The sequence below is a fragment of the Balaenoptera physalus genome (genome assembly GCF_965194825.1).
Source record: "Balaenoptera physalus genome assembly, chromosome: 4".
Lineage (NCBI taxonomy): Eukaryota > Metazoa > Chordata > Mammalia > Artiodactyla > Balaenopteridae > Balaenoptera > Balaenoptera physalus.
The window spans coordinates 72,822,988-72,840,863 of NC_138891.1; the positions used below are offsets into that span (position 1 = coordinate 72,822,988).

The 17,876-nt window shown below is 52.1% G+C and overlaps 1 protein-coding gene and 1 long non-coding RNA gene across 3 annotated transcripts in view; one reads left to right on the top strand and one right to left on the bottom strand.

Annotated features, from left to right (window-relative positions):
- The window catches only part of LOC309659233, a 44,230-nt gene extending 42,249 nt beyond the window's left edge, over positions 1-1,981 (top strand). For both annotated transcript variants that reach the window (XR_014262685.1, XR_014262686.1), the window contains one exon: positions 736-1,981. This is a non-coding gene — a long non-coding RNA (uncharacterized lncRNA). The remainder of the gene's footprint in view (positions 1-735) is intronic.
- Positions 1-17,876, bottom strand: part of XXYLT1 (xyloside xylosyltransferase 1) — a 186,323-nt gene that overhangs the window by 5,580 nt on the left and 162,867 nt on the right. The gene's annotated exons all lie outside the window — the stretch shown is intronic.

The window sequence follows — 17,876 nt, forward strand, 5'->3', positions numbered from 1 at the left end:
AGGAAACCTCTGTATGAATGAAGGAATCCGGTTCTGAGAGCTTCCAGAAGTTTCTCAGATTAACCTCCATGGCCACAGCCCAGCCATGTGGTGCTGCCTAATTGTTTCATTTGGGCCTGTGTGGAGTCTTGTTCCCACCCCCATGGTCACCTGGAGACCCACACTAGAGGGGATAAGGTTTCTTCCCCCTTAGAAATAAACTTAACTGTAAAACGAGGCCTCGTGCAGATGGTCCGTTGTAAATACCGAGTCCTTCCAGAAGTCGACGAGGCTTGCTGGGAAAGCACAAGCGAGGAGCCTTCAAGCACATTCTTCTAGTTATGGGTGATGCATTTTCTAAATTTTTTATATCGAATACGTCCTAATTAATAACCATAAAAAGGACTATTAAAAGCTAGTGGACTAGTTCTAGTGAGGAAAACCCATCCTTACAGGAAGGGGTGTTTGAAGTATTATAGTTTTGAAAAAGCAGAGCCGTCTCCTCCCTCAGGTCTTTCCTCTGATGACCATTGCTAAGGTCACTCCAACAAGTCTCTCAACCAGAGGCCCTGGCTGAGAACCTAAAGCTCACGTCCTCCAGAAAAGGACCCACGTTGCCGTGAATCGTCCCTTCCTCCTCCCCGCACACCACCCCAAATCACAGACTCTTTTGCCTCCCTGTTTCTTCATGATTTTTCTCTCCTGGGTTGGCCTTTCTCAGCTCCTAAGGCTCAGTTTTCTACTTTCACTTCCAAGCAGGGAGAAGCGAAGATGGGAACACACACTGGGCCCGGGCAGTCTGCACAACAGCCCTCAGGAAGGTTCTGGGAGCCTGTGCCGACTCAGGCTGAGTTCCAGCCGTAGGTTCTCAGGCTGAGAGGGCCCTGTTGTAGGTCTGGGATTCACAAGGACGGCCTCACACGCGGCACAGCCCACCGTGGCTCACCCCTCGAGTGCGCCTCAGAGCCGAGGGCAAAGTCTCTAAGGAGCAAGGGGGGCCGGCCTCCACCCGGGGAAAGCTCGCCGTCTAATCAGCAAAGACTGGAATCAGGAAACACTACTTCCCCTCATGCCCGTGCTTGTGTACCAGGCCCAATCAGCTCTTGTTTGACTTGGAAGGGACCCTGTTTTCCAGTCGTCCGAGAGGAAAGGCCAGGAGTGAAGAGCCATGCTCAGAGGCGGCCCAGCGTCCCACCCAGCCCCGGTCCTGCGAGGTGACAGGGGACAGTTCTAGGGGATGTGGGGATGATTTCACAGCAGTGGCACTGTCTCTCTACCCTGCCTCGGGCTGAGGCTGAGGTTCTGCGGGACGGGCGCTGACCCTTCATTCTCTAGGGGAACCACTGTCTTGTGGTATCAAACTGGAGAGGGCGTGGACCGCATGGAGCTGTGGGCCCTGCGAAGCTTTAAACTGCCTGTTTCCCTAGGGCATTTCTTACCACCGAGAGTCACAGCTGACCCTTGTTAGGATCTCCTGCTGGCAAGGCCTGAAGCAGGGAGGTCTCTGACTGCTGGTCAGAGAGGGTAAGAAATGTTCCCAAAGTCACACAGCTTATCAGTGGTAGGACTGACAGGGGCCCCTCATTGGCACTGGTCAGTCAGCAGAGAGGTGCCCGAAAGTCCACCCTGCCGTGTCTCCTAGTTCTTCATGAGATGAACAGGAACACCAGAGAGCACGCTGAACTGAGAAGGTCAATGGCTGATCACTCAGATACTTAACAGACCCAACCCATGCGGAGGTGAGTGGGACATCCCTGCCCTCAGGACACAGGCAGTGCAGCAAGGAGCTGAGACCCGGGTGTGAACACACCAGCGGTGGCGGTCCTGGGGTGGGGCTGGGGGGCTGCGCCTGGACCCAGGATGCCTGGGCTAGGGACCAGCGGGGTGAGCCCCTGGGCCTCTCAGGGCCTTGGTTTGCTCAGCGATCACGTAGGGATGGGGATGAGACACGCCTTAGGGCCGTCCTGGACTCCAGGAGCAAACACATGCCAGACCCTGCCCAGCGCCAGGAGCAAACACGTGCCAGACCCTGCCCAGCGCCAGGAGCAAACACGTGCCAGACCCTGCCCAGCGCCAGGCCCCTAGGAGTGGTCCTGGCTGTCACCATGGGTGCCCAGACGCCCTCCCTGCCAGGCTCTTCTCAGGGTGTGGTGGTATCTCAGGGACCAGCCCTCGTCCACCAGCCAGGCGTCTGCAGGTTTTTGTTTCGACACGGCTTCCAGCTCCAGGGAGTCTGGAATGAATGACTGTCTCGTTACCAAAGCAGCACCGGCTATGATCCGTCCACCTCTGTGGGACTCTAAAAGCTGGCAGAACATTGGAATCATGGAGCGTGAACACCCCTGCCGGCAAGGCTCTGACCTGCTGCAGGACAGCCCTCCGAACGCCCCCAGTCCTCCTTTGCTCTGGAGCCCTATGGGCGGCTTCAGTGGGCCTGAGGCCTCCCCTGGCACAGCACCACCAGGGCGCCAGCCGCTCCCCCGTGCCCTCAGGAGGGGTGGGATTCCCCTCCCTAAAGCATCTGTCCCTTACCCTGGCCCTCCCGCCATTCCCCGGCCCGCCGGACGTCTCAGCTGTCCTCCCACACCTGCTGTCCCAGAGCTGTGAACAGGTGGGTGGGGCTGGGGAACCCATTACCACTCAATCTGACAAACGGCTGTAGAGCACTGAGGTGCCAGCACTGGGCTGGGCCCTGGAGGGCTGCATGGCGAGGAACTGGGGGAGGCACAAGGGACAGAGATGATGGGGGAAGAGGCACTGCAGGGTTCAGCCAGGCAGACGGAGCTCAGAGGGGCTTCAGGCCTAGGCTACTACAGGGGTGGTGGAGCCGCCAACAGCACGGCGGGGCTGGGAGGATGCAGAGGGGAGTGACCACGTTCAGTCTTGAACAGATGCCCAGCAGGGAGCTGGACACAGGTGTGTCACAAGCACAGTGCAAAGCAGGCAGGACAGAATTCTGGAGAGTGCTGACATTTAGCAAATGGAGGACGAGGAGCAAGGACACAGGTAGGACCTTTGAGTAGCCTAGCCGCCCGTCCCCCACACTGACGTGGGCCCTGGGGCCCTCTATCTGCTGTGGGACCCCCTGAGGAGCCGCACCGACCTCCAGCTGGACCTGCAGGCCCACTGTGTGCACTTTAACCCCGCATCCCCCAGCCCTGTGTCCCAGGTGCCCAAAGTGCCCCCAGCCTTCCTCCTTCACCCCTTCATCCCCATCCAATCCAGTGGGCCTCCAGGCCTTCCCTCCCCAGGTGCTGCCCTCCAAACCCTCTTACTGACACCGACTGCCCATTCTCTGCCTCCCATTTGAACAAACACTGATCAGGACAGAATGACACCCCAGACAGCACTAAGTATCTCCAGCCCTCCCTCCCCAAGTAGAAACCAATCCTGCTGCCACTCCCCCAGACTGCAGGGGTGCACCCTGCCTCCCCCGACACACCCTTCCAGAGCTGTCCCCTCACCGTGCACTGCAGCCACACCATCAGTCTAGCTGCCTCCTCGCCTCCTGCTCGTCACCTCTGCCCACCATCCATACCCTCTTCTTCTCTGCTCCATCCCTAGGGCACCCTCAATAATTTCAACAGCCATGATGAGAGTGTCACCTTGGCCTCAGGGTTCTTCAAGCCCCACTGGAGCTAGCCACTTGGCTCCCCCTTCTGTGCACCTTGCCACCAGAAGGCACTCTGCTCCAGATTTAATGTGATTCTTATCAAATTACCCATGACTTTTTTTTCACAGAACTAGAACAAGCAATCCTAAAATTTATATGAAACCATAAAAGACCCAGAATTGCTAAAGCAATCCTGAGGAAAAAGAACAAAGCAGGAGGCATAAGACTCCCAGACTTCAGACAATACTACAAAGCTACAGTAATCAAAACAGCATGGTACTGGCACAAAAACAGACATATGGATCAATGGAACAGAATAGAGAGCCCAGAAATAAACCCACATGCCTATGGTCAATTAATCTTCGACAAGGGTGGCAAGAATATACAATGGAAAAAAAACCAGTCTCTTTAACAAGTAGTATTGGGATAGTTGGACAGCTGCATGTAAATCAATCAATGAAGTTAGAACACACCCTCACACCATACACAAAAATAAATTCAAAATGGCTTAAAGAATTATAAGACATGACACCATAAAACTCCTGGAAGAGAACACAGGCAAAACATTCTCTGACTTAATCATACCAATGTTTTCTTAGGTCAGTCTCCCAAGGCAATAGAAATAAAAGCAAAAACAAACAAATGGGACCTAATCAAACTTACAAGCTTTTGTACAGCAAAGGAAACCATAAACAAAATGAAAAGTGAACCTATGGACTGGGAGAAAATATTTGCAAGCGATGCAACCAACAAGGGCTTAATTTCCAAAATACACAAACAGCTCATACAACTCAATAACAGAAAAACAAACAACCCAATCAAAAAATGGGCAAAAGACCTAGACAGACATTTCTCCAAAGAAGACATACAGATGGCCAACAGGCACATGAAAAGATGCTCAACGTAGCTAATTATTAGATAAATGCAAATAAAAATAACAATGAGGTATCACCTCACACCAATCAGAATGGCCATCATTAAAAAATCTACAAATAGGGCTTCCCTGGTGGTGCAGTGGTTGAGAATCTGCCTGCCAATGCAGGGGACACGGGTTCGAGCCCTGGTCTGGGAAGATCCCACATGCCGCGGAGCAACTGGGCCCGTGAGCCACAACTACTGAGCCCGAGCGTCTGGAGCCTCTGCTCCGCAACAAGAGAGGCCGCGATAGTGAGAGGCCCGCGCACTGCGATGAAGAGTGGCCCCCACTCGCCGCAACTAGAGAGAGCCCTCACACAGAAACGAAGACCCAACACAGCCAAAAATAAACATAATAAATAAATAATAAATAAAAATTAAAAAAAAATCTACAAATAACAAATGCTAGAGAGGGTGTGGAGAAAAGGGAACCCTCCTACACTGCTGGTGGGAATGTAAGCTGGTGCAGCCACTATGGAGAACAGTATGGAGGTTCCTCAAAAAACTAAAAATAGAGTTGCCATATGATCCAGCAATTCCACTCCTGGGTATACATCCAGACAAAACTATAATTCAAAAAGATACATGCACCTCTATGTTCACAGCAGCACTATTCACAACAGCCAAGACATGGAAACAACCTAAATGTCCATCAACAGATGAATGGATAAAGATGTGGTACATATATACAATGGAATACTACTTAGCCATAAAAAAGAATGAACTAATGCCATTTGCAGAAACATGGGTGGACCTAGAGATTATCATACTAAGTGAAGTCAGAAAGAGAAAGACAAATACCATATGATATCACTTACGTGTGGAATCTAAAATATGACACAAATGAATTTATCTATGAAACAGACTCACAGACATAGAGAACAGACTTATTGTTGCCAAGGGGGAGGAGGAGATGGGGAGAGATGTATTGGGAGTTTGAGATTAGCAAACGCAAACTATTATACATAGGATGGATAAAACAACAAGGTCCTACTGTATAGCACAGGGAACTATTCAATACCCTGTGATAGACCATAATGGAAAAGAATATGAAAGAGAATGTATATATATGTATAACTGAATCATTTTGCTGTGCAGCAGAAATTAACACAGCATTGTATATCAACTATACTTAATTAAAAAAAAAAAAAAAGAAGGCACTCTCCACCAGGGACAGGGAGCTGAGACAGATCCCCTCTGACCACATCCCTATGGAAGCTGCCAGTCGGCCCCTTGGGAGTCTCTGGGGCCCACCTCTCCTTATTTTCTAGATTGTCAGTCTTTCCTGGCTCCCCTGGTTCCCCCCACCCCAAGTCTAAACTGCCCCCCAGCACCTCACCACATGCCTGGAACGTGACAGTGTTGAAAGCCGCAGAGAATGAAGATCCAGAAATGCTGCAGGAGGTGCCTGAGACCTTTGAGAGGTGAGTGATGGAGCCCAAGAGGCCAGACACTTGGCCCTGGGGACACAAGAGCAGGGGGAGCAGAGGCAGGGCAGGCAGATACCCCGGCAGCAAAGAGAGGGCACAGGGAAGCGTATTTACAGAGAGGGAAGCGAAGCCACAAGCCAAGGGAAAGGGATGCGTGTGCCAGACTGAAGAGAAAGGAAACAGGATGAATGGCAGGGTGGCACTTTGAGGAACGATAATCATGATAATGGCTAATATTTAGTGAGTACTATGTGCCAGGCCGTTTTAAGTTCTCATTTAACGTTTGTAACAAACCCATGAGGTAAGAACTATTATCTCCATTTTATAGATAAGTCTGATAGGAAGATGATATAAAACATTTGCCCAAGGTCAGAGGAGCCAGGCAGAAGAGTCTGCCAAGAAGAGGGAAATCCTGGGACGCACCTGAGCCTGAAGGAGGGACAGAAGTAAGAAGGTGCAGTGGCTCCGAGGTGGGAGCAGGGGATATTTTAAAAGCTCATTTTTGGTCAACTCTAAATCTTGGGAAGGTAAGAGGTGAAGTCATCTCTGGAGATAGAGGAGCTGGGGTGCAAGAAGGGCCTGAGAAAGAGAAATCGTCTATGAGGGCCCCTCGGAAATGCAATAAGGAATCAATAAAAGATGAATGAAAGAATTTTCTGGAGTAGCGAGGGCGTGAGGAAGCTCTGGATTGATAACCAGGATGTGCCTTATTCACCTTTATGTCTTGAGGAGAGCCTAGCATGAGCATTTGATTCCCAGCACACCCGTGAGAACTGCTAAGTTTCAAATGAATGGATGGATGAATGGATTAAAGAATGAATGAACAAAAGAATAAGAGACTGTAAGATCAGAGAGCAGAAATTTAAAAGAGGAGAATGTTGATGAAGGTGGTTGGAACAACAGTTCAGAAAGGCAGTTGGGAGACAGTGCGCCCCGGACCCTGTGAGCTGGGGCCATGCAGGTCTTCACCGGGGGGAGCCAGGTCTCCTGCAGGGTGAGGATAGAGAAGGCAAGGGAGAAACATTGGTCCCATGAGCTCTAGAATCCACACCTGTGATGAGATGCGGGTGTGACAAAGGTGAGCCATGAACAGCCGCAGATGGTAACCTGACCTAGTGGTGCCCACAGCCCTGTGGACAATGCCCTTCCCAGCGCTGGCTCTGGAAGAGCCCCTAGCTTCCAAGTAGCAGGGCTTGTACATCACTGCTAGGGAGCAGCTCAAATCTGGTGTGAGCCCTGGGACCAACCAGGAGACTGCAGGGCCTGCAGCCAGCAGGCTGGGCTGGTCACAACCCACGTGCACGGGGCCCCAGCTCAGCTCCACAATCCTGCCCTTTCCCAGAAGTCGGGCTGAGGGAGGGACTTTCATCAGGGTGAAGACAAAGCCAGAGAGAGTCACCTTCAGAATTGGCTCACTGCTCCCAACAGCCCCGTGGCACTAGGGGACACAGGAGAAAAGTGCCCAGGACACATGCCGGGTGTTTTCCGGGTCAGTGAGCAGAACGTAGGCGTGTGCAGTGAGGGTGATGGGGAGGAGCACGGGTGGAATTTAACCTTGTGTCCGCACTAAGCTCAACACCCATCCAGCCCAGTGTCCTTCACCCTGGCGTGGCTGACCCGGGCACAGAGGCAACCGAGCTCCAGGAAAATGTGTTACTTCCCAAGCCCAGAAGCAGTCTGTGAGCTGTCCCACTTCATCTCAGCTGACCTGTGCCCTTGCCTGCCCCTGCTCGCTGTCCCACACACTGTGGCACGGGTCTTGGTCAAGGGTAAAACAAGTCATCGGCATGTTGACACAAACACTGGGGCTCTCCTCTCACCTGTCAGGCACACGGCAAGGCACCGTGGGGGGACAGCGACGGGCCAGACACAGGCCCTGCCCCACGGGAGCCTGTCACGGGCAACAGCACTTCTCAGATGTCACCATGCCAGGGACTCACCTGGGATCTTGTGAAAATGCAGATTCTCATTCAGATGCTGCATTTCTGACAAGCTCCCAGGTCATGCTGATGCTGCTGGCCCGACGATCATACTCAGAGGGAAAAAAAAAGGTATTTTTAATAATTTTATAAAGAAATGAAAACCACATGAGTAGCAGTGATATTTTATCATGAAAATGGCCATGAAATAGGTGGCACGGCCACTTGCAAATTTTTATGCTAATATTTGCTGAGCCTTCTCACGTTGCACAGTCCTGGGGGCCTGCTGGGGAGAGGCCTCCTGGAAGCAGGGCGCTTATGGTGCCAGGAGGGAGGGCCCAGGTCTGCCGCCTTCCATCCCCAGGGATTAGCGGTCAGTCTGGGGTGGAGGGGGAGGCAGGTATGCATTAGCTGTCCACTGACTTGAAAAAAAGTGCCGGTGCATGACGGGGTTAAGAGGTTCTGAGGCAGACAGTCCGCGTTCAAATCCTGGTGCTCTACTCACTACCCTGCACAAGGTGCTAAAGTGCTTTGTGCTTCAGTCTCCCCATATGGAAACAGGGTTGTTGTGAGGATTTTATGAGATAACGCAGGTAAAACAATCCCATCAGACGAGATGATGGAAGCCAAGGACACACGTCACCTTCAGTGAGAAGCACTGTGGATTCTCTGTGGCTCAGTTCCCACCCCTGCCCCATTGAGATGACCCCTGGGGTCTCTCCTCCAGTTTCCCCAGCACCAGAAGCCTCTGTCCTCATCAACTCCTTCTCACCCATATCCCTAAGTCTTCAGTAAATATCTGTTCAAAGCCTGGTACAGACCAAGCGCCGCACCTGAAATAAGGAGGAGGAAGAGGAGCTGCCATCACTCATGCAGCCCTTACTCAGCTTTACATACATTCTCTCAATCCCTCACGACATCTATGGTCAGTACAGATGAGGAAGGGAAGGCTCAGAGAGGTTAAGCAACGTGCTTGTGGTCACACAGCCCTCCTGTGAGGCTAAGCCCAGAGGTGAGACTGCGGGGGCAGGAGGAAGTGCCCTCCCTGCTTAGTGTTACGCTCCCAGAGGGGCCCATGAATGTGTGGAGCCTACAGGGTGGGCTCTCAATCTCCTGTGCTCTCACCAAGTTCAGAGCTGGAGTGAGAAAGAACTCAGAGAATGGATTCTCAGAGGAGGTCTGGTTGGTGGAGCAGAAGACAGAATAGGGGATTCCACACACCAAGACTGGGGATGGGGTCTGAATTTCGTCAGGCCAGTTCCAACCATGGAGCAGGCTATGTAAGGGTAGACGGATAGCAGGAGTGAGCCAGCGTGCTCCCTGCCCCAGGTGTACTTAGAGGCAGGAAGCCTGGTTCCAGTCGTGGCTCTGGCCCTGGAACCAAAATCCCGTAGCTGAAGAAACCTATAGAGATCACTCAGGAACACAGAGAGTGGAAGCAACTTGCACAAGATCACCCAGCTGAGACATAACAGCTCACATGCCCGGGCACCACAAAGCTGCCTGAGGGCCCTCCCACGCCAGCAAGATGGCAGCCTCAGCTTTTGTCTCATGCTTTCCAGATTCTGACCAAGGAAAAACACACTCTTTTTTAGGGTCATAGTACATCAGTTCTTTCCCTAAGATACTTTGGTCAGCCCTTGCTGCCTGTTCTTCACTTGCCATCATCTAGTAAGTTTAACCACCCAAGGATGCTCTCTGCAAACCCCCCACCCTTGCACACAATCCCAGGACCCCATCAGCCTTCGGAACCCAACCGCAGGGACCCATCCCAGGGGCCTAGGGTGTGCAGGGCACTGAGGACACAAAGGTGAATCACACAGAGACCTCTGTCCCGCAGGAACCATTTAGGATGGGACAAGTAGTCACCACACTGGGGACGGCTCACCTTGGCTCTTGGCAGGGAAGTCTCTCTGGCAATGCCTGCGACGGGCATCCTGCCAGCCAAAGGAGCTCGGCGTAAGAAAGGGAGGCCACAGAGGCAGCCACTCCCAAATTCTCTCAAAACACTGAAACCCTCCATGCTTCATCTGTGTGGCTGCAATGTCTTCATGTGGACAAAGGGCCATCCCCATGAGACTTAAATTATTCAAGCATTCTAAATCCTCCTGCATGAGGTCAAGCAGGCAAAGAAACTATTGTCATTTGGAAGTTCAGGTTGAGGACAAAAGGAGGCTCAGTGGGGTCCCTGCAGGATGGTTCAGAGAAGGGGTGTGTGCTCTGGAGAGAGAATATCTAGGTTTGCCCCCAAGGCTCCACCCCTTTCCAGCCTCTCTGCAAGGGACAGTGACTTGGGACCAGTGTCAGAGAGTCCCATCCTCAACCCTGGCCCTGCAGTGAAGTCAGAGAGAAAGGGAGCAGGCGTTCGCCTCCCTGTGCCCCTCACACCCCAAGAGCCCTGCCCTGCCTGTGGGCTGTGGTGGGCGTTTATGAGCCGCCATCTGTGTATGGTGACAAGCCGACAGAGTCCAGGACGGATGAAGGGAGACCATCCTGGGCTCATTCTGACCATTCCCCCAGCGGCTGGCCCGGTTTAGTTCATGCTCTTGGGCCCCTCAGAGCCTCGCCCTTTGGGGGTGGTGATGGCACAGCCCATGTGCTTAGCACAGGAAAGAGGCCCTGGATGGCGGGCTGGGCCAGCCTCCTCCTTCACCCCGGGGCTGGCCCGGAGGCAGCCATGCCTTCTGTGCTGTGTGGGCCTCCTGCAACTCCGTGGGGGCCCAGATGCAGAAGAACTCTTTAAGCCTCTCCTCACGCAAGGGCTGCAGGGGGGCCGTGTGCGGGGCAGGGCGGCAGCATTAGAGGCCGTCTGTGAAGAGCACACTTGAGCCACACAGGCCTGGCCTCCAGCCCACCCGAACACCCAGCTTGTTCCCGGCCTGCCGGCGTGCCCTCACAGCTGGCTGCCCTCTGTGCCCCGAAGCCCCGCGGCTTGGCACTCCACTGCGCTGTCTTCGCTGTTTTCTTTCTTTTAAAGAAGGGAAGAAGAAGGAATTCCACAAAGCAAGCTGTCCTCCTGACAGGCCAGCTCAGAGCGCAGCTGAGCTAGGCTGAATCAAAGAGCAACATTACCAGGGGGTTATCTGAATTGTCTGGCTCAGAAAATACACAACTCCTCAAAGACGGCCTGGGATCCCGGCAGCTCCCCGTGCACGGGTCGCTGGGACTGACGCCCCTCCCGGTCTCTAAACGTGCCAGGGGGTCCAGCAGAGACTGCAGACCTGCAGTTCCATTCAACAAGCATAGGGATTCAGAGCAGGGGCTGTGGAGTCAGGCCTGGGCTGCAGTCTCAGGGCTGCCCCTTCCCAGAGGTAGGGCCTCCAGCCAGTTACTAAACTTTCTGAGTGTGGTTGGTCATCTGTAAACCTGAGAGAATGAGATCTCTTTGAGGCTTAAGTTGAAGTGCCAGGGGAGAGCCTGGCACATTTATTAATTGAAGAAATACTTACTGAAAACCCACTATGTGCTAGACACCATTCTAGGCCCTGGGATACAACAATAAACAGGAAAGACAACTATGATAGCTACCCTCGTGGAGCTCAGTGTCTGGGGAGGATGCAGACCAGCCAGCAGGCAATCACAGTTCTGAGTGATAAGAGACAGGATGGCATAGCAATGGGGAGCTTTAAGACCCCAAAAGAGAGGCTCCTCACCCAGTCTTGAGGGGTTCAAGGAAGCCTTCCAGGAGAAACTGGTATGTGAGCCCCGATGTGAAGACTCAGGCAGGTGAAGAGCAGAGGTGGGCCACAGCGCACCTGGCCTGGGGAACTGAGTGCAGTCCAGCCCAGCTGGAGATGAGATGGGCGGCGGGCAGGGGCCAGACTAGGAAGGGTCCTGTGAGGAAGGTCAGGGAGGCTGACCTTGATGCCGAGGATAACAAAGGGTTAAAGCGAGGCAGCCTGTGTATGAGGAAGGTCACCGGCTGGGCGAGGGATGGCCTGGAGAAGGCAGGGCTGGAAGCAGCCAGATAGCTGGGGGCTGCTGCAGTGACCCAGGGGAGCATGACGGTGGTGTCGGGGCAGGAGGGAAGCGGAGGATTCAGGAGATGGTCAGCAGGCGCGGGACAGGACCTGAGGACTGACGGGTGGATAGAGGGACTGAAGGACGGTAGGAGCTCCGTGCCCGGGTTTCTGTCCTGAGCACTCTGGGCGTGGCATAAATGGCAACAGCTATGTAACCATGATCACCGACTCGCGCAGGGACATGGGCCAGGTCATTGCCCTGTCCGGGCCTCGTTCTCCCACCTGTACACAAGGAGACGCTCCCAGCTCAGACCTGTGTGTCTCTGTGCCACCCCCTACAACCGCCTCAGTGCCGGCACATGCTCACTCCTCCCGCTTTTGTGCATTTCTCCAAACACAAGACCAGGCCGGGAGGACGCGGACAGGGACAGCTGTGAGACGCTGGCCGGTGTGGCCCATTTAATGCCGACGTCTTTGCAGACGACGTAGAGCAAACCTGCCTTTCCCCTGCTCCTTCCGGACCACAGTCACCCTCACCTCATCCAGGGCTGGTGAGCGTCCCCTGCTTCCCTGCCACATGGGGCCAATTTCCTAGGGAGATGTTCTCCCCTCCAATCTGGAAGCGTGCCCCTTAGCTGCCTCCTTGGATCTGATCTGCTCAAGTCTCTTCTCCATGCCTTCTAGATGGATCACCAGAATCTCTGCCGAGCCTGGGGGGCTCCCTCTAAAGGCAGAGAAGGATGGGAACTACCCTGGCCCTCTGTCCCCACCCAGCTCTCTACTCAGGTGCCCACAGGCACGCCTGGGGCTCCTGGAGCTGGAAGAGAACTGTGGAGAGGAACTCCAGCCCCACAGTACCCAGGGCCTGTGACCTCTCAGCTCTCTCTGGGGTGGAGGGCTGGGGCCTAGCCTGAACCAGAACCGCCAGCTGGGATTTGAGTGCACATGAAGAGGGGAATTAAAAGAAGACAGATCAAAATTGGCCTTAAAATTAGATGCTAGTCCAAGCCACTACCTGCGGAGAGTGACTAGAATCCTCTGCAACAACAGCGGGCTGCCGGACACCACTCCTGGAGCCGTTCTTCTGGAATTCTCTGGCTGTTCAGGGGGCAGCTCTTCCTCCTCCAGGGCTCCTGACCGCCCTCTCCCTGCCTTTCTCCCCATGGCCGTTCAGGCTGCCCAGTTGCTGACTGAGGAAGAAGCGTCCTGACTAGAACCACAGCCAAAAGAATCAGGTGCTTATTTTCACCCCTGCACCCCAGGGGGCCCTCATCCTGAAAACTCTGGCACCGCCAAGAGTCGGGGGTGGGCTGCAGAGCTGCTCTGCTCTCCGCCCTGTGTGGAACCTGCAGGGCCATCTTGCTGGGGAGGCCCCAAGTTCCCAACTAGTTCCCAGCCTGAGAAAAAGCAAGAAGAAACCTGGGCTGCGGACACACCTTGGGAAGGAGGCAAAGAAGACAAGGAATGAACCCATGCAGCAGAGCCGGGCCAGGCGCCACGGAGCCCCGCGCCAGCACCCTGCCCAAACCTGCACCACACCACGGGTGGGCCTGCTTCTTCAACACTCCCCTTCCCTGCCGGACCTCCTCCTTCCCCTCCCCAGAGCCGCCTGGCTCCTCGCCCAAGACCTAGACACCTGCCCACACGCACGGAGCCCACAGGGGCCCGACCAGGCCTCCTGCCATTCATTCCGCCCAGACACACGTGCGCAGGGCTGCTGACACAGGATGCTCCCCCTCCCCGCTCACAGCCGGACTCCTCGTGGGATCTCAGGGAACTTTTACCAAACGAAGCCCTTCTAGCCTCTGCCCTCCTCCTCAGAGGCCGTCCAGGTGCAGATGTCTCACGTAGCCGGCTCCGAGCTGCCCGCCTCTCCCAGCAGCCCCAGTCTCCTGATGCAGATGCACGGGGCCACGAGGCCTGTGAAGGTGCCGATTCTTCCCTCTTCACGCCGTCTGCTCGTCCACACGGGCAGGAACTGCGAGGCTGCACGGTCAGGGGCCCCTCTTGCATGGGCTGGGCAGGTATTTGCTGATGCCATTCTGAGCAGACAGTGCTGCCTCTCCTCCGTGGCACTCCCGTGTGACTCGGCTCAAGTCTGCCCCTGGGAAGGTTTTCTCAGCTAAGTCCGCTCTTCCTCTTCCTGGCTCAGGCTTCTCTTCCCTGAGAGCTGTGTGGTGAATGGCAGGGCTGTGCAAACCTTACTGTGCACACAGAATGTCTGTCTGGAGATCCAGTTAAATGTAGCTGGGGTTCAGCAGGTGAGAGGGGTGGGATCCTGCATTTCTGACAAGCTCCCAGGTGATGCTGCCGTGGTCCACAGGCAACACTTTGGGGAGTGAGAAAGCAGAGGAAAGAGACTTGGGATGCATGCGATGTTCCTGCATTACATGAGGTAATGCAGAGCCGAGAGCCCCTGAAGCCGGGGGTGCCCACAAATGCAAGTTCTTTTGCTTTTGCTTCAGTTTTCTCCCTGTAATAGTAGGAACGAGAGACCTCGCGAGAGGTATTGCCAGAGAATTAAATGAAATAACATCTGAAGACCGTGGTGCACAGCAGGTGACAGATGATGAGAGTTCTCCCTCCTTTCCTTCTGCTGTTAGTCCTGTGTCTGGCACATAACCTGTGTCCCATATGATCAGGGAGGGGGCTGGGAGGGCCCGAAGGCCTGTCTCTTAGACTAAGGGTCTCCACATCCAGCTCTGAGTGCCTGTGCGTGTGGTACTGGAGAAGTGGGTTGTTCAGGTCATGCTGAAGGCTGATTCCTCAAGTGATTTTGTTACTTGGATACATGTGCACGAGCAAGGACGCCTGCTAACACATGGGAGGGGCCATACAGAGCAAGGACCTACAGATGGCAGCCAGCCTGGAGAGCCCTGGGTAAGGCCCCAAGCCCTGCTGCCTCTTGGTCGGGGCAGCAACCACTGGAGAGGACCGTGCGTCCCCACTTAGTCTGATCCTCACTGTAAGTCAGCAGCTCAATAGAAGAAAGGTAGGTGCTTTTAGAATCTGCATTAACCAGTCTGGCTGGGGAAAGGACCATTCATCAGAACCCCTCCTTTTTCCTGGCCTATAGGTACTCAAGCTGCTTCAGAGATCTTGCTTGTTTCCAGGGAAAGGCTAGGGGCTCAGGGAACCAAGCTCAATATGTGATATATAGCAGTGTTGCTTCTAAGGTTTAAGGCAAAGGCAAGAGGAGAAATCAGACTGATGGCCAATTCATCTTCACTAAGCATTTACTGACAGCAAGTCTGCATCCTAGCCTCCCCTGCCCCCCACACATATACTTAATCTTTTCTGATTAAGATCAAAAGCAAACCCCTTTGATCTGAATCAGAAAATTATGCTGTTTCAGCTCATACAACTCAATATCAAAAGAACAAACAACCCAATCGAAAATGGGCAGAAGACCTAAATAGACATTTCTCCAAAGAAGATATGCAGATAGCCAACAGGCACTTGAAAAGATACTCAACATTGCTAATTATTAGAGAAATGCAAATCAAAACCACAATGAAGCATCACCTCACACCGGTCAGAATGGCTATCACCAAAAAGTCTACAAATAATAAATGCTGGAGAGGATGTGGAGAAAAGGGAATCCTCCTACACTGTTGGTGGGAATGTAATTTCGTACAACCACTATGGAGAATAGTATGGAGGTTCCTTAAAAAACTAAAAATAAAGCTACCATATAATCCTGCAATCCCACTCCTGGGCATATATGTGGAAAAGATGAAAAGTCTAACTTGAAAAGATATATGCAGCCCAATGTTCATAACAGCATTATTTACAATAGCCAAGACATGGAAACAACCCAAATGCCCATCAACAGATGATTCGCTTAAGAAGATGTGGTACATATGCACAATGGAATACCACTCAGCCATAAAAAGAATGAAATACTGCCATTTGCAGCAACATGGATGGACCTAGATAATATCATATTAAGTGAAGTCAGTCAGACAGAAAAAGACGAATATCGTATGATATCACGTATATGTGGAATCTAAAAAATAATACCAATGCATCTACATACAAAACAGAAAGAGACTCACAGACATAGAAAACAAACTTATGTTTACCAAAAGGGAAAGGGCGGGGAACAGGGATACATTAGGAGTATGGGATTAACAGATACAAACTACTATGCATAAAACAGATAGGCAACAGGGATTTACTGTATAGCACAGGGAGCTATATTCAATATCCTGTAATAACCTATAATGGAAAATAACCTGAAAAAATACATATATATAAATGAATCACTTTGCTGTATACCTGAAACTAACATGATATTATAAATCAACTATACTTTAATTAAAAAAATAATAATGCTGTTTCATCATACTTGTAGAGGGTACCTGCTGAGACTGGGGGATCCCTCTGGCATGGTACCGGCCCACATCCAGTGCAGAGGGACACATGTGGCCAGAGAGGGAGCATTGAAAGTGATGGTGGTGCAAACACAGAGGTCAAGGGCTCTGAGTAGGAGAGATGACATGTGAGCCCCAGAAACCATGCTCTGTTCCCAGAGTGCATCCCTAATATACATACACACACGTGCACATGCACACACATACACACATGTATTTCCTCTGCCTTCGGGAAGCTGAGGTTCAACTTCCCAGCTAGTTCTGAGTTCTGCTTTTTTCAGAAAGAGGTACAAATTTGCCAGGAGGCCATTCCTTCTCCAGCCCCAGCCCTTCTCCATGCCCTGATAACATTTCACACAGCTATTTAACAAGCAAGGTTAAGGTTTCTTTTAACTGGCTATTAAAATCAGAGCACAGAGACAAGTTTTGTAAAGCTTGGTTTCCATAGAGGATAACTTTTCTTCTGTGGGTTTAAAAAAATGAGAATCTTGATTGAAACTGCAGGCAGCCACATAAACAGTAAAGCCCACTCAGTCTTCCAAATGCAAACAGAATGTGAGGATCTTTTCCCTGAGGTTAAAAGGAATGCAAATTCATATGATTTGTTTCCAAATTTTTTAAAAAGGTGAAAATGCTAGTAAGACCGCTGTGAACTCAGATGACACTTCCAAGTGCAGGCTGTACTGATTTTTACCTCGCCACACTCCTAAGAAGACCTTCCCTTGGCATCCAGCTTCTGAGGCTTCCTCTTTCTCTGTTCTTGTCTTCAAAAGAACAGGAAATGCCAGCAGGTTTGTTTTTCTCTGCCCCCGGGGTGCTCCCGTCCCTTTTATCAGAACAGTGGCAACTTCAAGTTAGAGGCAGCCCCTGGGACTAGTTTCAGAGCTGAGCTGGTTTTGATGTAAAAATACATACATACATATGCTCACATGCACGCGCGCGCACACACACACGCACACGCATATATACTGGTAGCTGACATTTACTAAATGCTTATTACATGCCAGCCACTTTAAAAACAACTTATGTGAATTATTTCATCCTCACAACTTTGTGACGTAGGTTACAACAATGGCAATGATAATGGCAAACACAAAGCAGCACGTGTCAGCACATGTAAGCATGTTCTAAGTGCTTCACACACTTGAAGCATTCATTTACTCTTCACAACCTTGTAAGGCAGGCGCTATTATTATCCTCACTTTATAGGTGAGGAACCTGAGGCTTACAGAGGTTGAGAAATTTAGCCGAAGCCACTCACCTAATAAGTGGTGAAGCCTGGGTTCAAACACAGGCAGCGGGGCCCCAGCGCCCCTCTAACGATTCCATCCTCACCGCCCCTCAGTGGACAGGAGCGTCCTGGGATCATTCCACCTAGAGAGGCACAGCCCCGAGCATCTACTCTGTGCAGTCCTGCTGCTTCCTCCAGGGGCGCCTTGTTCAGCAAGGGAGTGTGGGTGCAGAAAAGACCCTTACACATAGAGCCTCATACAGAGCAGTCAGCTGGGCTGAAAGACCTCTTCATACCAAATGTTCCAGACAGAGAAAGATCAGACTAGTGGAGGGGAATCAAGAAAGTCCCATGGAAAAAGAGATAAGCAACAAGGATATACTGTATATCCTTGTTTTTGTTTTTTTTTTAATTCATATATGTATTTTAAAATCAAACACAATTAAATAGA